We start from the raw sequence: 20484 nt of genomic DNA, 5'->3' as shown, positions 1-20484 counted from the left end.
CCGAATTAAACTCTTAACTCAAGGTATCACTGTATTATTATTATTACCCTGTTTCCCCTAAAATAAGACATCCCCAGAAAATAAGACCTAGTAGAGGTTTTGCTGAATTGCTAAATATAAGGTCTCCCCCGAAAGTAAGACCTAGCAAAGTTTTTGTTTGGAAGCATGCCTGCCAAACAGAACACCAGAGCATGCATAATCGGTAAATGTACGTACCATAGAGTGTTGTGCATGGAAATATTGGTAGTAATAAGAAATTCTTGATAGGATTCACAATTTGTCTGGTTATGCTGGTTTGTGATGACAACTACTGTACAGTATATAATAAATGTGAATTTTTCTTCATGGAAAAATAAGACATCCCCTGAAAATAAGATCTAGCGCATATTTGGGAGCAAAAATTAATATAACTGTCCTATTTTTGGGGAAACACAGTATTATTATTATCATCATCATCATCATCATCTACTGCTGCTGCTACTACTTTTTTGACTGTAATCTCCATTCTTATTAATGACCAAGTCAAGGTATGGAAAATATTGAAGTATTTCAAGTATTCATCATCTACTTTAAAGTTATGCAAACTATTTTTGTTTTCCTAATGTTCAACTGTAAACCTTCCTTTGCACTTACTTCCTTTACTTTCTTCAGTAATCAAAGCCTTTGCAATTTTCTGCTAGTAGTGTGGTGTCATGGATGTGATCATCCATGACACGACAATGTAGTGCTCTTGCTGTATATTTTTATTACCATAGTGTTTCTAATTGCTGTAAATAGTTGTAAAAGGTGGGCAGTAAAGAAAATTTACAGAAAAAAGATTAACTCATTCCAAGTGCAGTGCTGGAGGAGCTACTGATATGAACATTTTTATATGAGATTGCAGCCTTAGGATTTCTCCAGACGTGTTGCAGAAGGGAGGGGCAGTCTTCTTAGCAAAGTGTATAATCTCCTTCCATTTTAAAAGACATTGTTTCGTTAACAAATCCCATTAGAAGCATTATGTTTTCCAGCCTTTCTCCTGTTCTGTTCTGTCCTGCGTTCAGAACCAGTCCCTGCCCATTCCATTTTTAATCAGAGAAAACTTTGGAATTGTGGGAAAACACAGTTAAAAGATTAGCTATAGTGCAATTTTGAAAGCCAAGATTATGGACCTTATTCCATTTGGGAGAGGGGTGGGGAAAGTGGGGGGAAATTTAAACCTCTTCCCATGCCTTCCGGTCCTGGATCAGACCAGTGCAATTTTAAACCCCTTTGCCATGATCTGTTGTCCCTTTGAATCGCACCACTTTTAACACTCCTTTCAATGGAATCTTCCCTCCACTTCTGATATTCTTTTTATAGTTAAAATCATATGTTTGGGCACCAACATGATATGAGCACTTATAAAAGTATGTTCAAATGTAAGGCAAAATTATCAGATTATTATAACTTTTTATTGAAATCTCACAGGCACTAGAACTCTATAATCGGTTAAGAAAAGACCTAAAATGTTAAAAAGCAAGCAGTAGTGAAATTTCAAAGGCCTAGATTACCATGAAGGAGAAAATGCAGGGAAAGCAAAGTGATGATATCTTACAGTTGTGCTATTCCTCAGGATTACATTAATTTACAAAAAAAAAAAAACTGTTCCAGGCTCATGCAGGATTTTGTAAAAGAAGTAGATAATAGGAGAGCATCGATAGGAATATGTATTCTTCCACATCACTGAAATGATTTAACACAATTGAATCTGACAGATTCTATCCCACTTATTTTTAAGCACTTTCTCCCATTTCCATGTACATCAAGAGCTCAGAAGACGATTTTTTCCTGGCTCCTGTTCCCTCCTATTCTCAACAGTTCAATGAAGAAAGTACTCTTGCATCATGTGAAGAGCTCCATGGTACTTCATCTTTGAACTGTACTAGAAGTGTGTAAAAATGAGGGTAGGGGCTAGTGTGTGATGAAACCCTTAGAGCAGTGGTTCTCAACCTGTGGGGCCCCAGATGTTTTGAGCTTCAACACCCAGAAATCCTAACAGCTGGTAATCTGGCTGGGATTTCTGGGAGTTCTAGGCCAAAACACCTGGGGACCCACAGGTTGAGAACCACTGCCTTAGAGGTTGCATCTGGATTCAGTCAATAAGCTGCATGGCCAGCTAAGAGCTGATGGTATTAAAAGCAAATCTCAGAGTTGCTGAGCTCTCTCTTTTACATACATCACAGGTACTAACTCTCTCCATTTGCTCATTTGTTCTAACCATACTTCGATATGACACCCCAATTATATGACACCCCAATTATAAATGATGATTAGTACTAATCACAATTGCCTCTACAAAAGTCATGTGTAGGTACAATTAGTTTCAAATAACTGTTACAGGCAATTTTTGCTTTGCTTTGCTTTGACTGATTCACCCAGACACTACACACTATTTGGCCTGTGTTAAGTCTTTTTCAGAGTGCCACAAGACTATTTGCTGTTTTTGGCATGTCTAGTCTACCCCACTGAGATTATCTATACACAAAATTTAGACTGAAAATATTGCAGAACTTTGACATTCTAGGCAGTCACAAAGTGACACAGTTATAGAGGAGGGAACCATCACTGCTGATTACAGGATATTTTAGAAAAACTTTCAGACAATTAAATAGTCTTTCACAGTATTTTGCACACTACTGGTGGATTGTGCAAACCAACGTTTTCCTAGCCTAATGTCCAATTTACTATGGTACAGCTGTGCTCTTTTGTCCTAACTAAATGTATACATTAGTCCCGTTTCAACACTTACGTAAATTTCATTTATTTCTTAAATCTGTTCTCATTGGGACTAACCATTGGATTTAGGCCATTATCACATGCTACTTATAAGGATTAAGAAATGTCTTAAATTCATCAATCAGCTCTTAAATGTCTGTATAATAAACAGCTATTCAATTTCCATCCAAAACCTGGCTCATTTTGATTTTTTCAAAGAAAATTGCTAGATGCAGTATCTTACCCTGAGGATACAACAAAGCAATGATAATAAGCATATCCAGAGGAGTTTAGAGTTTCAGAGAGGAGTTTGCATGATAAGAGCTTGGTCAAATGATGTCATGCTTGAAAAACAGGTCGTCTACTGAACTGGAACTTCTTTGCAGCATGTCTGTACTGGATCAGGGTATGTTCATCTACTGCTTATTTATATGGGGGTTGTATGTGGGGTTTGAAATTAAAGGTACAATATTTATTGTTAGCAATTCTGTTTTTGCTGGTTTCTGAGAGTGCCTGTAAAATTGTGCTACATGCTTCCAGTTTTCTAGAGAAGAGGTTTGTGTAAAGAAAGAGAGTCGTTGCTGTGGCTTCAGGTTTGTTGAGACGCCTAAACTTGCAAGACCACCTGCCTTTAGTGTTACCATATTGGCAACCCTATTAAAATAAAGGGAGTCCTATTGAAATGAAAGACTTCAAGAATGCCATAGAGTTGTACTGGAGAACCTAGAAAATATCTAAAGACGACATTTTTGGACCTGGATAAATGAAGCCACAGGTACCAGTCCCGAGAATACAGGATTGTATTGTAAAAATATTTGTGTGATGTCCTTCAGATCGAGGCTATTCAAATTCAGTCACTGTATCCTGGGGCATCATGAATGTCGAACAGACATGGGCAAACTTCAGCCCTCCTGGTGTTTTGGACTTCAACTCCCACAATTTCTAACAGCCTACCAACTATTAGGAATTGTAGGAGTTGAAGTCCAAAACACCTGGAGGATGAAGTTTGCCCATGTCTCATGTAGAAGGACTTCAAAAGCATGTAGCCAGATTTTTCAGACTGCATTGTATGAAGCATTGTCAGCCGAGTGAAACACATGAAATAGAAGGAGGTGGTTCACATGTCTGAACCTGGTCTTTCAAGAATTCATTACCGTACTCTTAGAAATTATTTATGTATTAAAGCCTTTTTGTGACCTCTTGAAGTAAACATCTAAAAGTCTAATAAAGGGTTAATGAAATAAAGATATCTTTATTAGTAAGAGGCTGAGAAGTAAAGTCTTCCAGTAATAAGCTTAATAATATATTGAAATCTCAATGTGCATTTGAAAACAAAGCACAAAGGAGACCTTCACGTGACAAGCTGTTTCCTTTAAATGAATTATTTATTTTTATTTATTTATTTACCCTATTTATACCCTGTCTTTTCCTACCCCGAAGGGGACTCAAGGCGGCTTACATATGGCAATTAATTAATGCCTCAAAACACATACAAAACATAAGCTAAAATAAATTGAATTAAAAATTAATACATATTAAACATTAAAATTACATTCAATATTAAAATCACGCCATCCAGAAATTGTAGTCTAAAGAGGTTCTGTAGTCATTACAAATATTCCAGATCTATTATTGCATTGTGCTATTCTCCAAAACCAGAGCCAGGTTTTTACTTTCCTTCTGAAAGTTAGGAGGGAGGGGGCTGATCTAATGTCACTGAGGAGGGAGTTCCACAGCCGAGGGGCCACCACTGAGAAGGCCCTGTCTCTCGTCCCCATCAGCCACGCTTGCAAAATGGGTGGGACTGAGAGCAAGGCCTCCCCAGATTATCTTAATCTTCAGTTGCAATTGATGCAAATTAAGAGTGACAATGAACAGTGGACCACAGGGAAGAGCTGCTGAAAATGAAAAAGAAAACACCCTTCCAAACATATATTAGCTCACTCTTATGTCTCACCTTGCTTTGTTTTCTACAATCTCCACTGGGGAGATAAACCTAAATATAATTTATCCACTTGGTACATAGCTATAACCTAACAAACAATATTAATACAAATAAGGGGTACATTGTATGTATACAAGTCTCTACAATAAATTCAGAATAAAGGGACACAATCAGGGATTTTCTGATCCACTCTTTCAGATATTTCTGTAGATTTGTGAGATGTGTAACCAATACAAAATAAGAAAGACTGGTTGCTCATTCTCAAGGAGTTCGTGAGTGAATGAGAAATTGAGCTCATTTTATGTTTGGCATAAAGGTTAAATATTCTGTTTGGCATAAAGGTCTAAATCCAGAATTCTTTTTCTTAGAAAAACATTCATATCTTTTCTAAGTTGCATTTTGCATACCAATGTTTTATGCTTGTATTTGTTCACATACAAGGATTACAACATCAAAATTGATACTAATTTTCTGTCGCCAAGTTAAGTGATAAAGAAAACCAGTATTGTTTCACAAATGTATAGAAGGAACATACCATGGTAAAGAAAATGATATTTTAAAAACCACTAAAAGGTCAACAATTCTATCTAGACTGGAAGCAATTAAGTGGTCAATACTCTGCTCAGTTAGTAGAGAGTGTATGTTAGTCCCCATAAGAACAGAGCAATTGAATCAACTGTTGACATTTAAGAAAGTGCTTATGTAAATGCCACTGGTTTAATGGGTCTACTCTAACTAGGACCTGCTACTGGATTTAGACCATTGGATTTACATCCAAATGGTCTAAAAGCATTAGAGCCCCCTTCAGACAGCTTTGTAAAATCCACATCGAATTGGATTATATGGTAATGTGAATTCAGGACCTTTCCACACAACCATATAACCCAGAATATCAAGACAGGAAATCCCACAATATCTGCTTTGAATTGGGGGCCCTTCCACACAGACCTATATACCAGAATATCAAGGCAGAAAATCTCACATTATCTGAGTGTGGACTAATATAACCCAATTCAAAGCAGATATCCTACAGGATTTCCTGCCTTGATATTCCGGGATATAGGGCTGTGTGGAAGGGCCCCCAGAAAACCCAGGCCATACAACTCAGAATATCAAAGTAGATAATCTACAATATCTGAGTCTACACTGCTATAAATCCAGTTCAGTGTGGATTTTATGCAGCTGTGTGGAAGGGATCTGTGTGACTTGGCAAGGCCACCCAGTGGGTTTCCATGGCAGAGTAGAAACACAACTTTTTCAATAATTTTTGCATGAAACAAAGTTTGTGCACTATTTTAGGCCCCTTCTACACTATCCTATAAAATCCAGATTACATGCTTTGAACTGGATTATATGGCAGTGTAGACTCATTTAACCCAGTTCAAAGCAGATGTGGGTTATGTGATTTGATAAACTGGATTATATGGCTGTAGAAGGGGCCTTGGTTATGTTTATTTTTATTTGCTTTTAATCAGCATATTTCAATATTAACATGAAGTCAATACATAGTTTGGTATTCAGTATGGTATGTAATAGGTTAAGTTTTAAAAGTAACTCTCAAGCAACCAAAAACTACCTTTACTGAGCTCTACCAAGCCCTATGGGTGCCGGTTAACTGAAAGTCTGCTCTCTTTCAAATCATTCCTTTTTAATAATTATCACTGTAGTGAGATTTTTTATACTGTTCTTATAGTTTTGTCACACATTAATTCTACTCTCAGTACTATCCGATTGTGGGAAGGTTTAACTCTGCAGCAGGAAGGCACACAACAAATATTCAAATTCTAAAAAAGAATAATTATGTGGGAAGGCAAATCTGCCCCCATTTTGTTTGCGCAACCCTGCACATCAGTATTACCATATATGGCAGCCTAACAGATTTTTTTTTGTTGAATTAAACAATACTTTTACTTAAAATAGATGTGCTTGTTTCATTGTCTAGTTTTTACTTATGGTGAGAAAGAAGAAATTATAAGGGGCATGATCATCAAGAGCTCAAATCTCCCAAAGTCAGGTGTATGGTTTCCTTTATTGACCCAATCCATCTTTACACAATCCACAATTTTATGTATATAGAATATGGAAAACATTTCTGTTGATTTTTTTGCATTCATTTCATATACCTAATATTATGGGTATTTCTGAATCTTGTACAACTATGCTATCCTAGGACTGTTGTCACTCACATAAAGAAATCATAGTCCATTCACAGTCTGAGTTTGAATCAGCTCATTTAATGATTAAAATGTAACAATCTAAATGGCTAAATAGTGCTAGCATGGTTTGGTAGCAATGGACTATGACTCTGGAGACCAGAGGACAAATCCCTGCTCAGCCATGGAAACCCACTGAGGCCCTTCTACACTGCCATATAAAATCCAGAATTATTTGATTTGATAATCTGGATTATATGGCAGTGCAGATCCAACCTGTAAATTAGAAGTCACTTCAACCCCTTCTACACTGCCATATGATCCCGAGCTTGGGCAAGTTGTTGTTTTCAGACTGCAAATCATAACTAACTTTAGCTGCAACAGAACAGAAAAAAGAAGAATTGGTTTATTTCCCCTGGATGCCCAACAAACGTGTAACACACATACATTTTTATTAAATGGTATTGCAGTCAAGTTTCACATTTCCCATTCTTCTTTTAAAGCAACAAATTTATGAATTTAGCACCAAAACACCGCAATGTATTGAAACATTTGACTATAAAAACATTGACTGCTAAAAAATTGACTACAAATAAAGCTAGAATTGCATAAAATGAACTTACAGTAACAACATTGTTCAAAGTTAAATCCATGAAAAGTTCAGTCCTTGCTGCCTACAGAAACAGCTGGGAATCCGGGCAGGAGACAGACTATGTTGGATAATCCAGAATATTGGATTAGTGAAGGTTGGATAAGGGAGACTCTACTGTAATAGGACTCTCTTCTCACTCTTTCTGAGTAACAAGAAGGATTGGAGTCAGAGGACAATGTGGCTGCTCCTTAGATACACAGTTACAGCTTTCAGGCACCATGGGCCCTATCACACTATGCTGTTATAGTATTATAATATATCACTTTAACTGGTGCAATGGGTTAAACCCTTGTGCCGGCAGGACTGCTGATGGAAAGGTTGGCGGTTCGAATTAGGGGAGTGGGGTGAGCTCCCATTTGTCAGCTCTAGCTCCTACGTGGGGACATGAGAGAAGCCTCGCACACGATGGTAAAACATCAAATATCCAGTCATCCCCTGGGCTACGTTCTTGCAGGTGGCCAATTCTCTTACATCAAAAGCGACTTGCAGTTTCTCAAGTCACTCCTGACACAAAAAAACCTGCCATGGCAACATTACATGGAATTCTGGGATGTGCAGTTTAGTGAAGAGCATTTACATTTCTCAGCCAGAGCGCACTTGGATATCCATCAATCTTTGGGTATGGGAAACGTAACTTGATAATCTTTTGCATGGCTGATAGTATAGCAAAGGTGGGAAACAACACATCCAACTTACAAATGGCTCATAGTTAAGAATGGAGGTTAGACAACCGGAAATGAAAGAAATCTGCCCCTAGGAAGGAAAATTCACTCGAGAAAAAGATATCATGTGGAAAAGAAGTTTCCACTGAAGCTTTCTGACTAATCCTTGTTTCCGCAACAAGCCAAATATTTCAAAATCCAACTATCACAGAAAGTGAGGTGGAATCTTATGAACAAGGGCACAGACAGCAAAACAAACACCACAGGAGTGGAGTTACACTTTAAAATGTACCTGTTCTGACTTACATACAAATTTAACTGAAGAACAACAGAACCTATCTTGTTCATAACTACCTGTAATGATATCAGTGGTCTTGGTTCCAGGACCCCTGTGGACACCCATATCTGTGCCATCATATATAATGAGTAGCATAGTAAAATGCTGTCTCTGATATATGATAGCAAAATCAAAGTTTGCTGTTTAGGATCATTTTTGCTTTGAATTCTTGGATGCAGAATTTGTGGGTATGAAGGGCTAGCTGTATATCATTTTTAAAAGGTAATCCCCACCAAAAAAAATTACAGGAGGAGACTCTGTAATGAATTTAACAGAAAATATAAACTCTTTTGGACCTGTAATATTGAACTAACAATAACAAAACCAGTGGAACACAGTAGGTGCCAAACATAGATACCTTAGCATAGATACCTGAAAGAAGATAGTATGGTGGCCAAAGCTATTTGGAGCAATGAGGAAGAACAGCAAAAGAAACTAAAAAGGAGCAGATGAAGAATTACAGAAATAAATAAGTGCTGGTTACTCAATGGACTCATCATGCTACTTCTCTTGAGTTTCTCGAGAAGTGAAAAGCGCTGTCAAACCTGATGGATAGGTCCAGGTCTGCCCTGGTTCAACTTTGCTGAGCTTCTCTTCGGACACATCTATACTGTTGAATTAATGGACGTTGACACAATTTTAACAGCCACAGCTCAGTGTTATGGAATCCTGGGATTGGATGGCACCAGCACTCTTTGGTAGAGAAAACTAAAGACCTTGTAACATTACAAATCCCATGATTCCATAGCAGTTAAAAGTTTTGTCAAACTGCATAAAATCTACAGAGAAAAAACAAAGCTCCTCCCTCACTCCTGATGGTGTATGGGGTCCACTGAGAGAGCAAGGCTTGGAAGAGAGACACTGAGGTGATGTGTGTGCATGGCCCCGCACCATGTCCATACAAGCCTCAAAATAGCCCTGGGACTGCAATGTTGTTTCTATCCGACACCCTCTACATTCAGGGCCCTATCACACACACTTGCTATCGCATTATCACTCCACTTCAACTGCTGTGGCACCATTCTGTGGGATTCTGAGAGCTGGACTTTGTAATGAGTCTCAGTGCCCTTCCACACAGCCATATAACCCAGAATATCAAGGCAGAAAATCCCACAATATCTGCTCAGATAACTGGGACAAAGTATATTATTTGAGAACACAGAAATGCTGGACCACTCCAATAACTATCATGTCAGACTACACAGAGAAGCCATTGAAATCCACAAACATGTGGACAACTTCAACAGAAAGGAGGAAACCATGAAAATGAACAAAATCTGGCTACCAGTATTAAAAAAAAACTCTAAAATCAAAACAGTAGATGGGAGCCAACACTCTGAGGGCAAAGGAGCCCCAAGGACGGCTAATGACTGAACAAAGGATGCCCCCCAGGCAAGAGACAAAACCTTTCCAATGCTAGGGTTCAGTTAGGGTGATTAACTGAAACATTAATGCTGGCTTCCCAGTGACAAAGGACTCTTGCCATACCCTGGACTCTCCACAGATATATATTTTTTCCTTTCCTTGCCTAGTTTATCCATGTCTCACAGCCTCTGAGGATGCCTGCCATAGATGTGGGCGAAACGTCAGGAGAGAATACTTCTGGAACATGGCCACACAGCCCGAAAGACATGCAACAACCCTTGTGTGTAGACATTCACACTTGCCTCCAGCAGACAAGAATTTTTTCTCCCACCCTGGACCTTCCACAGATATATAAACCTCCCTTGCCTAGCTTCCAACAAACCTCACAATCCCTTAGGATGCCTGTCATAGATGTGGGCAAAACGTCAGGAGATAATGCTTCTGGAAACATGGCCACACAGCTCGGAAAACTCACAGCAACCCAGTGTGCCTTCAACAACATATTGTGTGTGTGTGTGTGTGTGTGTGTGTGTATATATATATATAAACTTCCCTTTCCTAGTTCCAATAGACCTCACAACCTCTGAAGATGCCTGCCACAGATGTGGGCAAAACGTCAGGAGATAATTCTTCTGGAACATGGCCATACAGCCCGGAAACCTCACCGCAATGCAGTGATCCTGGCCATGAAGGCTTTCCACAACACATTGTGTGTGTACTGTAGACTCTCAGTGCTACTACCATGTTTCCCCGAAAATAAGACAGTGTCTTATATTAATTTTTGCTCCCAAAGATGCTCTAGGTCTTATTTTCAGGGGATGTCTTATTTTCCATGAAGAAGAATTCACATTTATTGTTGAACCAAAAAATGAACATTTATTATATACAGTACATTAGTTGTCATCATAAACCAGCATAACCAGACAAACTGTGAATCCTATCAAGAATTTCTTATTACTACCAATATTTCCATGTACAACACTTTATGGTACGTACATTTACCGGTCCTGCATGCTCTGGTGTTCTGTTTGTTGGGCATGCTTCCAAACAAAAACTTTGCTAGTTCTTACTTTCGGGGGAGGCCTTATATTTAGCAATTCAGCAAAACCTCTACTAGGTCTTATTTTCTGGGAATGTCTTATTTTAGGGGAAACAGGGTATCCCACTTTTCCCCCCCAGAGTGCATCTGCGCTGTAGAATGAATGCAGTTGGACGCTGCTTGAACTGTCCTGGCTCAGTGAAGTTGCCCAAGAGTGCTGGTGCTTCACCAAACTACAACTCCTGGGATTCCACAGCACTGAGCCTTGGCAATTCAAGCGGGGCCAAGCGGCATGACTTCTGCAGCGTAGTGTCAATGTGTGGATTGGATGGGGAGGCGAATACCTTCCAACTTCACAACTCCTGGGATCCTACAGATTGGCAAACTGTTGCAGTCATTCCACAGAGTGGATACCCTCGTGTGCTGTGCCTCACTCACTCCACACTCCACCCGCCGCTGCCCGTGTCCTGCGTGGAGAGCCAGGCGCAGTCCGCCTCCTCCCTCCCTCCCTCCCTCCCTCCTTCCTCGGGGGCGCCCGTGTCCTCCCGGCCGTGGGGCTTGGCTGGGGGGCGGGACTGGGGGCGGGGGCGGGCCCTTCTTCCTGCCCATAGGGCGGCCCGGGCGGGGAAGCCCAGATGCCACCAGGCGAGGAGACTTTCCCCAGCCGCGCTGACAGCACCAGGTCAGTCCGAGAGGGAGCGGGAGAGGGAGGGCGCCCGGGGCCGGCACTCTCGGGCAGAGGAGGCTCAAGCCCACGGCAAACTGTCTGAAATCCCTGTTGAGTAAGAAGGGGCCAAGCGGCACCCCGTCGTTTGGGCGCGGGGTGAAGAGGGCGTACCGGGAGCCAGGAAGGTGGCTTATGGCGGGGAAAGTGTCCCTCTTGGCCAAGGGAACCCTCGGGCTCTCACTGGGGTCGCCATCAGGCAACAAGGGGCCTGGGCATCAGAGCGGGGCTTGGTTTCACTTTCTCCGAGGATACGAGACCCAGAACTTATTGAATGGGGACAGTGGGGAGGACGGTGAATCTTTAGGACCACCCTCTCTCTCTCTCTCTCAATCTCTTTCTTTCTCTTGCTTTCCTTCTCTCTCTCTCATACACATGCCAACCCAAGCCCTCCTCTCCGATTCATCAATATAGTTGTGTCAAGGCTGGAAAGTGAAGTTCAAGGACTCAGTTATACACAAATAGTGCAGTGGAGGCTTCTTCTTTGGAGGCTGAACAGGAGACTTGGATGGTGCTTTCCTTGCATGACAGAGAAGACTACATGGCCCATGTGGTCTCTTCCAACTCGTTGATTCTAAGGGGAAAAGGCTCTTTTTGTGGCTCTTTAGCCTTGTTCAGGGGAAGCTTCTGAAAGGGGAGAGGGAAGTGTCCTGCGCTCTTTCCAGCCACAGGTGGGTGGCCTGCCTTTGCATCCAAGTCCAGCCATGAATCTTGCTTCCAGGAGATGCAGTGATGTGTTGTTGAAGGCTTTCATGACCAGAATCACTGGGTTGCTGTGAGTTTTCCAGGCTGTATGGCCATGTTCCAGAAGCATTCTCTCCTGATGTTTCACCCACATCTATGGCAAGCATCCTCAGAGGTTGTGAAGTTTGTTGGAAACTAGGCAACTGGGGTTTATATATCTGTGGAAGGTTCAGGGTGGGAGAAAGAACTCTTGTCTGTTTCAGGCAAGTGTGAATGTTGCAAATTGGCCACCATGATTAGCATTGAATGGCCTTTCAGCTTCAAAGACTGGCTGCTTCCTGCCTGGGGGCTCCTTTGTTGGGAGGTGTTGTTTCTTATCTGTATTTTAGGGTTGATTGATTTTACTGTGGTATGGTCCTATGTACTGATGATTTAAATTATGTTTTCATTTGCTATTGATGTATCTGTAGTTATTGCACCATATGTACTGTTACATTACGAGTGCTTTGTAAGCCACCCCGAGTGCTTTTTGGGAGATGGTGGCAAGGTCAAAATAAAGTATTATTATTATTATTATTATTCCTCTTTTTTTTTAGTGCTGCTCTTTATTTACTGCCCTAATTCAGACTTTGAAGCTGAAAGGCCATTCAATGCTAATCAAGGTGGCCAACATTCACACTTGCCTCAGGCAGACACCCTAAACATTCCACAGACATATAAACCTCACCTGCCTAATTTCCAACAAACCTCACAACCTCTGAGGATGCCTGCCATAGATGTGGGCAAAATGTCAGTAGAGAATGCTTCTGGAACATGGCCATACAGCCAGGAAAACTCACAGCAACCCAGACACAGTGATCTTAATAAGGGTGTTTTGTCTGTTCATCAGAGAAAGCTGGGCTTGTCCTGTAGGATGGGGATGTGCCATCTGGAGTGATGTGTTAAGTGTCCTTTCACAAAACATGTGTCATACTTATGTATATTAAAGCAGGACAGTTTGACCACTGTCTTCGCTGCCAAAACCTCAAGACACCTATATCTGTGGTGATCCTGCAGCGGAGCATGCAAGGTGATGGAAAGGGAGCCTTTTGAAAAGGCGGAAGATTTTTTTTAAACCACAGCCTTTCTCATGTGTTTCCTAACCACAATCGAGAATGTAAATGCATACACTTATGTTCCAAGTATAATCCTGCCATGACAGATATTATACATTGTGAAATATATGATGCCTTGGTGTCATATCCCGAGTCTGCAGGAGTGTTTTGTAAGTTTCCCACTGTCATTTCTCCCAAGGGCATTATGCACTAGAGACTGTGCGCGTTCCTGTTAGTGTTGTAACTTTGAGGCAATATGTATGAGTTATGATCCAACTTGGTAACAAGGTCATAATTTCATACAATTGTGCCACGCGACAGGTTCCTTTTGGTACCATTTTGAGGAGTTTCTTTCTAGGAGCATAGCTCTCATGTTGGGAAAACTCATCTTGGATGATAGCTGATGTCCTGAAGGTACCAGATCCTGTCTGATCTTGGATGATAAGCAGGGTCAGCCCTGATTGGTACTGGGGTGGGAGACCACCAATGAATAACAGCTACAGTAAGCTGTGTTTCAGAGGGAAGAACTAGGAAAATCACCTCTGGGTGTTGCTTGAGAAAATTCTGTGTAATCCATCAGGTTATTATAAATTGATAGGTGACTTGAAGGCATACATACAAAATCAGTATGGTGGCGCTCGGTGTGGGATCATCTGCGAATCACTGCTTTGCTCTGAGTAGTCAGGTGATAGCAACACTGGAACCAGTGCATCCAAACCATGAATTCTGCATCCACAAATCCCGCCATCCATGACTTTAATTTTTTTTTTTAAGATCCAAAAAGCAAAATTGATTTTGTCTTGTTATATAAGGGGCAGCATTCTACTACACCATTTCATATAATGGGATTTGAGTATCCAAGGGTTTTGGTCTCCACTGGAGGTCCTTGAACTAAACCCCAGCAGATACCAAGGGCCCACTGTTTTCACATGTGAAATTGCAACGTGTCTTTGAGCCTGTCTTCTGCCAATTATGCTCTCATGTGAATTTTGTCAAAGTAAGAATGAACATGAAAAGAAAATCAAGCATACATTCCAGCAGTTGTAGGTTTTCATCTCCATATTACAGACTGATTTAAATAAAAGGCAATTTTAATTCTATGTCTGAAAACAGCTTTACTATTCCTATTGGGCATGCCCACACTGAAGCATTATTCCAAAATTATGTTCCTGGGCAACACAAAAATATTTGCTGTGACCCTCATTCTGTAAATTGTTATCCCCTTCAGATAAGCATTATTTTTTTCCCAAAAAGTTCAATAGTTACATTGTTTAAACATATTTATGATTTTCATATATTATGTTCCACTGTAGCTACTTCAATCTCTGATTTAATTCAGTAAAAAGTAGGAACACATGTTCGTACATATGATCAATTTAAAAACACGATAAGGCAAGCACTTGGTTCTCAAATGTCGCACATAACAAAATAAGTGTTTCTACATTTTTCAGATGCAAATGTGCAATTATATTTTTTCCCCATATGTGTTTGATCCCATACATAGAACAGGGGAAAATGCCATCTGTAAATTGGCACATAAAATGGGCAGTGCATGCTAAACTTGATGCTTGATGTTCCTGATAGTTTGACTCTCGAGGTTCTGAATTCTAATCCCATGTGCAGCTCAGTCACATGTATAGGTAATCCAAAATAAATTCTAAAGAGATGCAAATAAGATTACATTTTACAGTACTGGAATATAGGTGTTGCTTTACAACAAAATGTCTGTGTAAAATCCTTTAGGATCATAATACGACACAGCTAATTTAAACATAATTATTTCTATTTTCCTAGTCCTTGTGTCATCATGGATGTATCTTGCAATGACACTGGGCTCTCCTTTTTTTATTCTCTTAGGAAATCCTCTTTCTGATATAAAATATGAACATTTCTGATATAAACGTATTTCTGGAATAAGGTCAGATCAGGCATGGGCAAACTTTGGCCCTCCAGGTGTTTTGGACTACAACTCCCACCATTCTGAACAGCCTCAGGCCCTTTCCTTTCCCCCCTCAGCTGCTTAATAATAATAATAATAATAATAATAATAATAATAATAATAATAATAATAATAAGTTTATTTGTATCCCGCCTCCATCTCCCCCGAAGGGGACTCGGGGCGGCTTATAGCAAAATCAAAATACAAACAATGATAAAATATAAAACATCAGGACAAAACAAAACCAATAAAAAATATACACAATAAGTTAAAAAACACAACACAGAATTAAAACATCAGGTTAAAAACAATGAGGTTGCAATAGTGGATAAGCAAAGTGTACAGTGCACATTATGGGTAACAAATTCATAAATAGATAAAGTGCATTAGAATCATTTAAGGTCACATTAGGTACGGTAGGGAGGAGTCCTGAGTAATATCAATCAATCAGGAATCGGGAAGAGCGACCAATGCAAAAGGTCGAGGAGGATAATAATTGTGATGGAAAAAAGATGATCTTAACCAAAGGCCTTAAGCATCAGCATCTCCTCCTCCTCGCTGAGGGGGGAAAGGAAAGGGCCTGAGGCTGTTCGGAATGGTGGGAGTTGTAGTCCAAAACACCTGGAGGGCCAAAGTTTGCCCATGCCTGGGTTAGACGGAGATAATTATTACAGTACTTAGGAAATGTGCGACTCAGACTTCGAAAAGTATGAGCTGTGAGAGATTGCCCACTTTCACTTAATGGAGAAATTTATTGATACGTTACTATATCTTAGTCTAATGATAAAACAAAATTAAAATTTATTTTTGTTTTAATTAATGAAAGCTATGGTCTGATCACGCAAGGAACAATCTGTTTAGCACGGATACTGTAGAGGAGTGATCAAACACACATTCTAAAATAATTACATTAGTTTTGTTGTTTCTACAGCTCCTTCAAATTTATCAAGTGCTCTACATTTGCAAAATGATTTAATAGATCCTACATCAAGTGCCTAAGAATAGGGGATAAGGGATGGTGTTTCTTCCTTGAAATCATCAGGTAACTCTGTGTTTTCCCTTTTGAAGTCACAGAGTTTACATGGCAGGGAGGGCTGGAGGGATTGCATTGCAGCTTCTTTTGCAGTGCCAACAAATGTGTAACACCAATGAACTTTAAAAAGCATGAGTGAAATCATTTTTCCAGGTGAGCATTCACTTGACAGTAGAGGGAATTAATTATTCCTAGAATTAATATCTATGGCAGGATTTAGGTGGTAAGCCACCCAAGTCTCATCATGTGAAAATATAATATGTTGCTCCCTCCTATTTATTTGTTAATCATGACTTGTGTAAAAATCTGTGTTCTAGCCAAAACTCAAAACACACATGTGGCCCTTCCACGCTGCTTTATAACCCAGAATATTAAGACAGATAACCTACAATATTTGCTTTGAACTGGATTATCTGCCATATAATCCAGTTCAATGTGGCTTTTACATAGCTATGTGGAAGGGGCCATGGTCCATGCTTTATATTTAAACTTTGCGATCACAAATTTTGTATTCACCTATGGGCAGGGAAAATGGACCTTGCATTGTTTTGGTATTGAAATAAATACAGTGAGTGCTTCTAAACCTTTGAGCACACACAAAAGAAATAATTGGCTAGAAATGGAAATTGTGAATTTTGTATATCTAAGTGCCTTTGATTGAGGTGATATAATTCATTTAACGGATCAATTTGAAATCAAAGGCATATTACAGAGCAATCCTATATTGGTCTTTTGTAAAGGAAGCTCCCATTGAGATCAGTTTACTGTCAGATAAATTGGTGTAAAAGTTTTGGTGAATCACTAAATGAACGTTTCCAAAAAATAGATGCTTTCAGAAACAATGTGTGGCTGCTATTAAAAGTTCATTTCCATGTTGGGGAATGTTAGGAAAGGAATTAAAAAGTAAAGTTGCGAATGCCATACTGTCTGTATATAAGCCTGTAGTGTTAGCAGATTTTGGATACTGTTCTGGAGAAGATGCAGAAAGCGGCAAGCAAACTTACCAAAAGCTGGAATGTACTCCCTGTCTGGGGAATGATTTGAGTCTGGAGTTGTTAGTTTTTTTATTCAGAAAAAAGCAATTAAGAGAAGTACAAATGAGAAAGGCATATAAATTATGCACAGTTTGGAGGGAGTGAAAGTTTTCTCCATTTCTTATATCACCAGAACCCAGGGTTATCCAGTGGAGCTGAATGGCAAGAGACTCAACACTGATAAAAGGAAGTACTTCTTAACAAAGCACATAGTTAAGCTATCATATTCTCTACAACAAAGTGTAATATTGGCTGCCAAATTGAGCAGCTCCAAAGAGAGACAAATTCATGGAGAGGAAGGTTATCAAATGCTGCTTATCGTGAGGGCTACGTATTACCTCCCCTATCAGAAACAATCTGCCTCTATATATGAGCACCTGAGAAGTCACTTGTAGTCTTCCCATAGGATCTGGCTGGCTGTTATGAAAAAAAGGATATTAAACTAACTAGCTAGAGTTTTCGGTGGATCTACACTGTCATATGAATCCATATTATCTGCTTTAAACTGGATTACCGAATATGAGTTTACACTGCCATATAATCCAGTTCAAAGCAGATGTTCTGAATTATATAGCAGTGTAGATGAGGACTTGGTCTAACCTACCTCGCATTGGCTTGAACAACTATATGTCAATTAATCTACTTGTTATTATACAAAATATATGGTCTTGCAGTGTTGTAGTTTGTCATACATTGCTATATGATGACATTACAAGTTGCACTTTGAATGGAACTTGCTGGCTGAAAATATATGAACAATAAGTAATATCTCACTATTCCCAGTACAGCTGTATCTTATTAAAACTTGGGGACATTATATGGCTGTGTATGTGTTTGGTTCACCGATAAATTCCAGGTGCTGTGGGCTGTATTTCAGAAGAAGGAACTGACAAACCCATGAGTGTTCCTTCTCATGAAAACCCCATGAAATTTGACAAGTGACTTTAAGTCACACAGATGTGTGTGCCTTTAGAATAGTATGCTGTCTTGAAAGATTCTTTGCATCACAGAATAAATTATTTATATTATTCATAAAGTGGCACGTGCCAAAAAAATCTAATTAACTCCTAGAATCGGCTAACCAATAGTGCTGTAGAGACATACAGAAGACACTTCTTTCCCTCATGATTAAGCTTATCATGTGCATACTGCACAGTCTTTGCTCAGCCAGGACAAAGTCTATGAATTTAGTACTGTGAATCCCAATATCCCACCTTACTGAACAACAAGCAAGTTGCTTGCCATCTTTCTGGTTGATTATTAGCAATAAAAGAAAAAGAAACATCTTTGTAGCTTCTATTCAGTGTTGTAGTTGTCTGTAATATCTGTTTTAGCAGCAGCAAAACAATCACGGATACATAGATAAATCTGACAAAAACTAAGGAATGGTACACATAGTGTCTGAAGTGATATGAAAATTCTGTTATTAAGAAAAAAATTAACTATCTGCCTTAAAGGATGGTGAATTCACTTTCTTTGGAAGTTTTTAAACAGAGGTCTAGTTGTATGTTTCTGCATGGCTGAGGCTTGGACTGGATGGCTCTTATCAACTGTATTCTCAATTGCAATTGCTCTATGATAGCTATTTCACAAGTGCAAGACTTTTATAGATATTACAGTACATTGATTAACATCCAACCTCAAGAGAAGTCACATAGATGTTTAACCACTGGTAATTTCAGGGTGTAAAAAGCATTTAAAATGTTGACAGGTTTTGTTATATTTCAAATTAAATATATCCATCAGTAGTACTTCGACATACATGCAAATTGTGACAATGCCGTGTGACAGTGTTTGGGAAGCAGACATTTGAATTAGTCTTAGCCTGAACTAGCTGAAGCCTTATCATATTTTCTGATCTAGTCTGCAGAGGTGAGATTGTTTTCCTCCTCTGTAATGTAGTTTATTAGCAGAGAATTGGATTGAGCCTCCCTATCCTGCCACATGTCTCCCCATAAGCACATAACAAATGGTTTCATAGAGTCAAGCTGTGAGATATAATCAGCTCTGTGATACTTCCTCTTGACCAAAATAGGAGTGTCTGCGTATGCACACGTGTACTAAACACCTTTACTCCCTGCGATTTGTCTTCTTCATACATCTTCCCACCACTCATCTTGCTGTACATCAGAGAAACTTATGTGAATCTGGTATTCTTTCCCCTGCAATCCATGGATCTAGAGAAAAAATAGAATTTTGGCAAACACATTGAGAAATTGTTAGTCCTTTAAATGCAGAATTTAAACTCTGCATTTAAATTCTCATGGAGGAGTTTTCAAGTGTAATCTGCATCTTTACAGAAGCTGATGTCTCTTTGTGCCGCCATTGCTTTATTTCTACTTTACATGAAACCTAAGATGCACTTTTTTGTTTAAGGGGCTTTAAAAATGGGGTGCACCTTAGATTTGCCTGATGTGGGTTTTTTCTAACTGCCGTACCGCTAAGAGAGGCAGAGACAGAGGAGGAGGCAGAGGAGGAGGAAGGGTCCCAGCGTCAACAGCACTACAAAGTCCCACCATTTTGTCCTTTGCCAAATGTCTGTTTACTGTCTGGCAGAGCTAAGTGCTGTCACCTTCCCTTGCCTCCCCAACAAATCCATAGACTTAGTAAAATAGACTCATCAGACAGATGACTTGCGGGTTTCTTCGCAATCCCTCTTCACCCGACAGGAAAGATTGCACTACAAAACTACATTGAAACAAAAAAAGTATTGTGCATGCAAAGGAAATTCTAAAATATATTTTTAAAAACTGACCTCCTCCCCCCTAAAATTAAAGTTTCAAAAACAGAATGTGCCCTGCATTCAATGGCACCCTAGATTCTGTGAAATACGGTATATCTTCTCCCTCTGATATTCCTTGGATATTACTTCTTTATCTCTACTATAAAAAAACCTCCTATATTTTATTTACTTAGTTTTAATACCTCATTTTAGGCTTACACCCTTACAAAGTGACATGCTAATTGAGTCTTGTTTGTCTGGAAATAGTATTGGGTTGTAGGAATTGTCTTCAACACAATTCATTTTCCACACACTGCTTGTTTTGGCCTTGGGGGAAAGGGGGCTAATCACACGTTCAGTTTCTG

General features: G+C 39.5%; 1 protein-coding gene across 2 annotated transcripts in view; it reads left to right on the top strand.

Moving 5' to 3' along the window:
- The first annotated feature begins 11486 nt into the window (after nucleotides 1-11486).
- pparg (peroxisome proliferator activated receptor gamma) overlaps nucleotides 11487-20484 on the top strand; it is an 85549-nt gene continuing 76551 nt past the window's right edge. The window contains exon 1 of one of the 2 annotated variants that reach the window (XM_003217673.3): nucleotides 11487-11571. The gene's annotated coding sequence lies outside the window, so the exon portion shown is untranslated. The other variant, XM_008105208.3, reaches the window with a different exon arrangement.

The sequence above is a fragment of the Anolis carolinensis genome, chromosome 2 (genome assembly GCF_035594765.1).
Source record: "Anolis carolinensis isolate JA03-04 chromosome 2, rAnoCar3.1.pri, whole genome shotgun sequence".
Classification (NCBI taxonomy): Eukaryota; Metazoa; Chordata; class Lepidosauria; order Squamata; family Dactyloidae; genus Anolis; species Anolis carolinensis.
The sequence above is the reverse complement of the archived record's forward strand: the minus strand, read 5'-3'. Positions and strand labels throughout refer to the sequence as shown.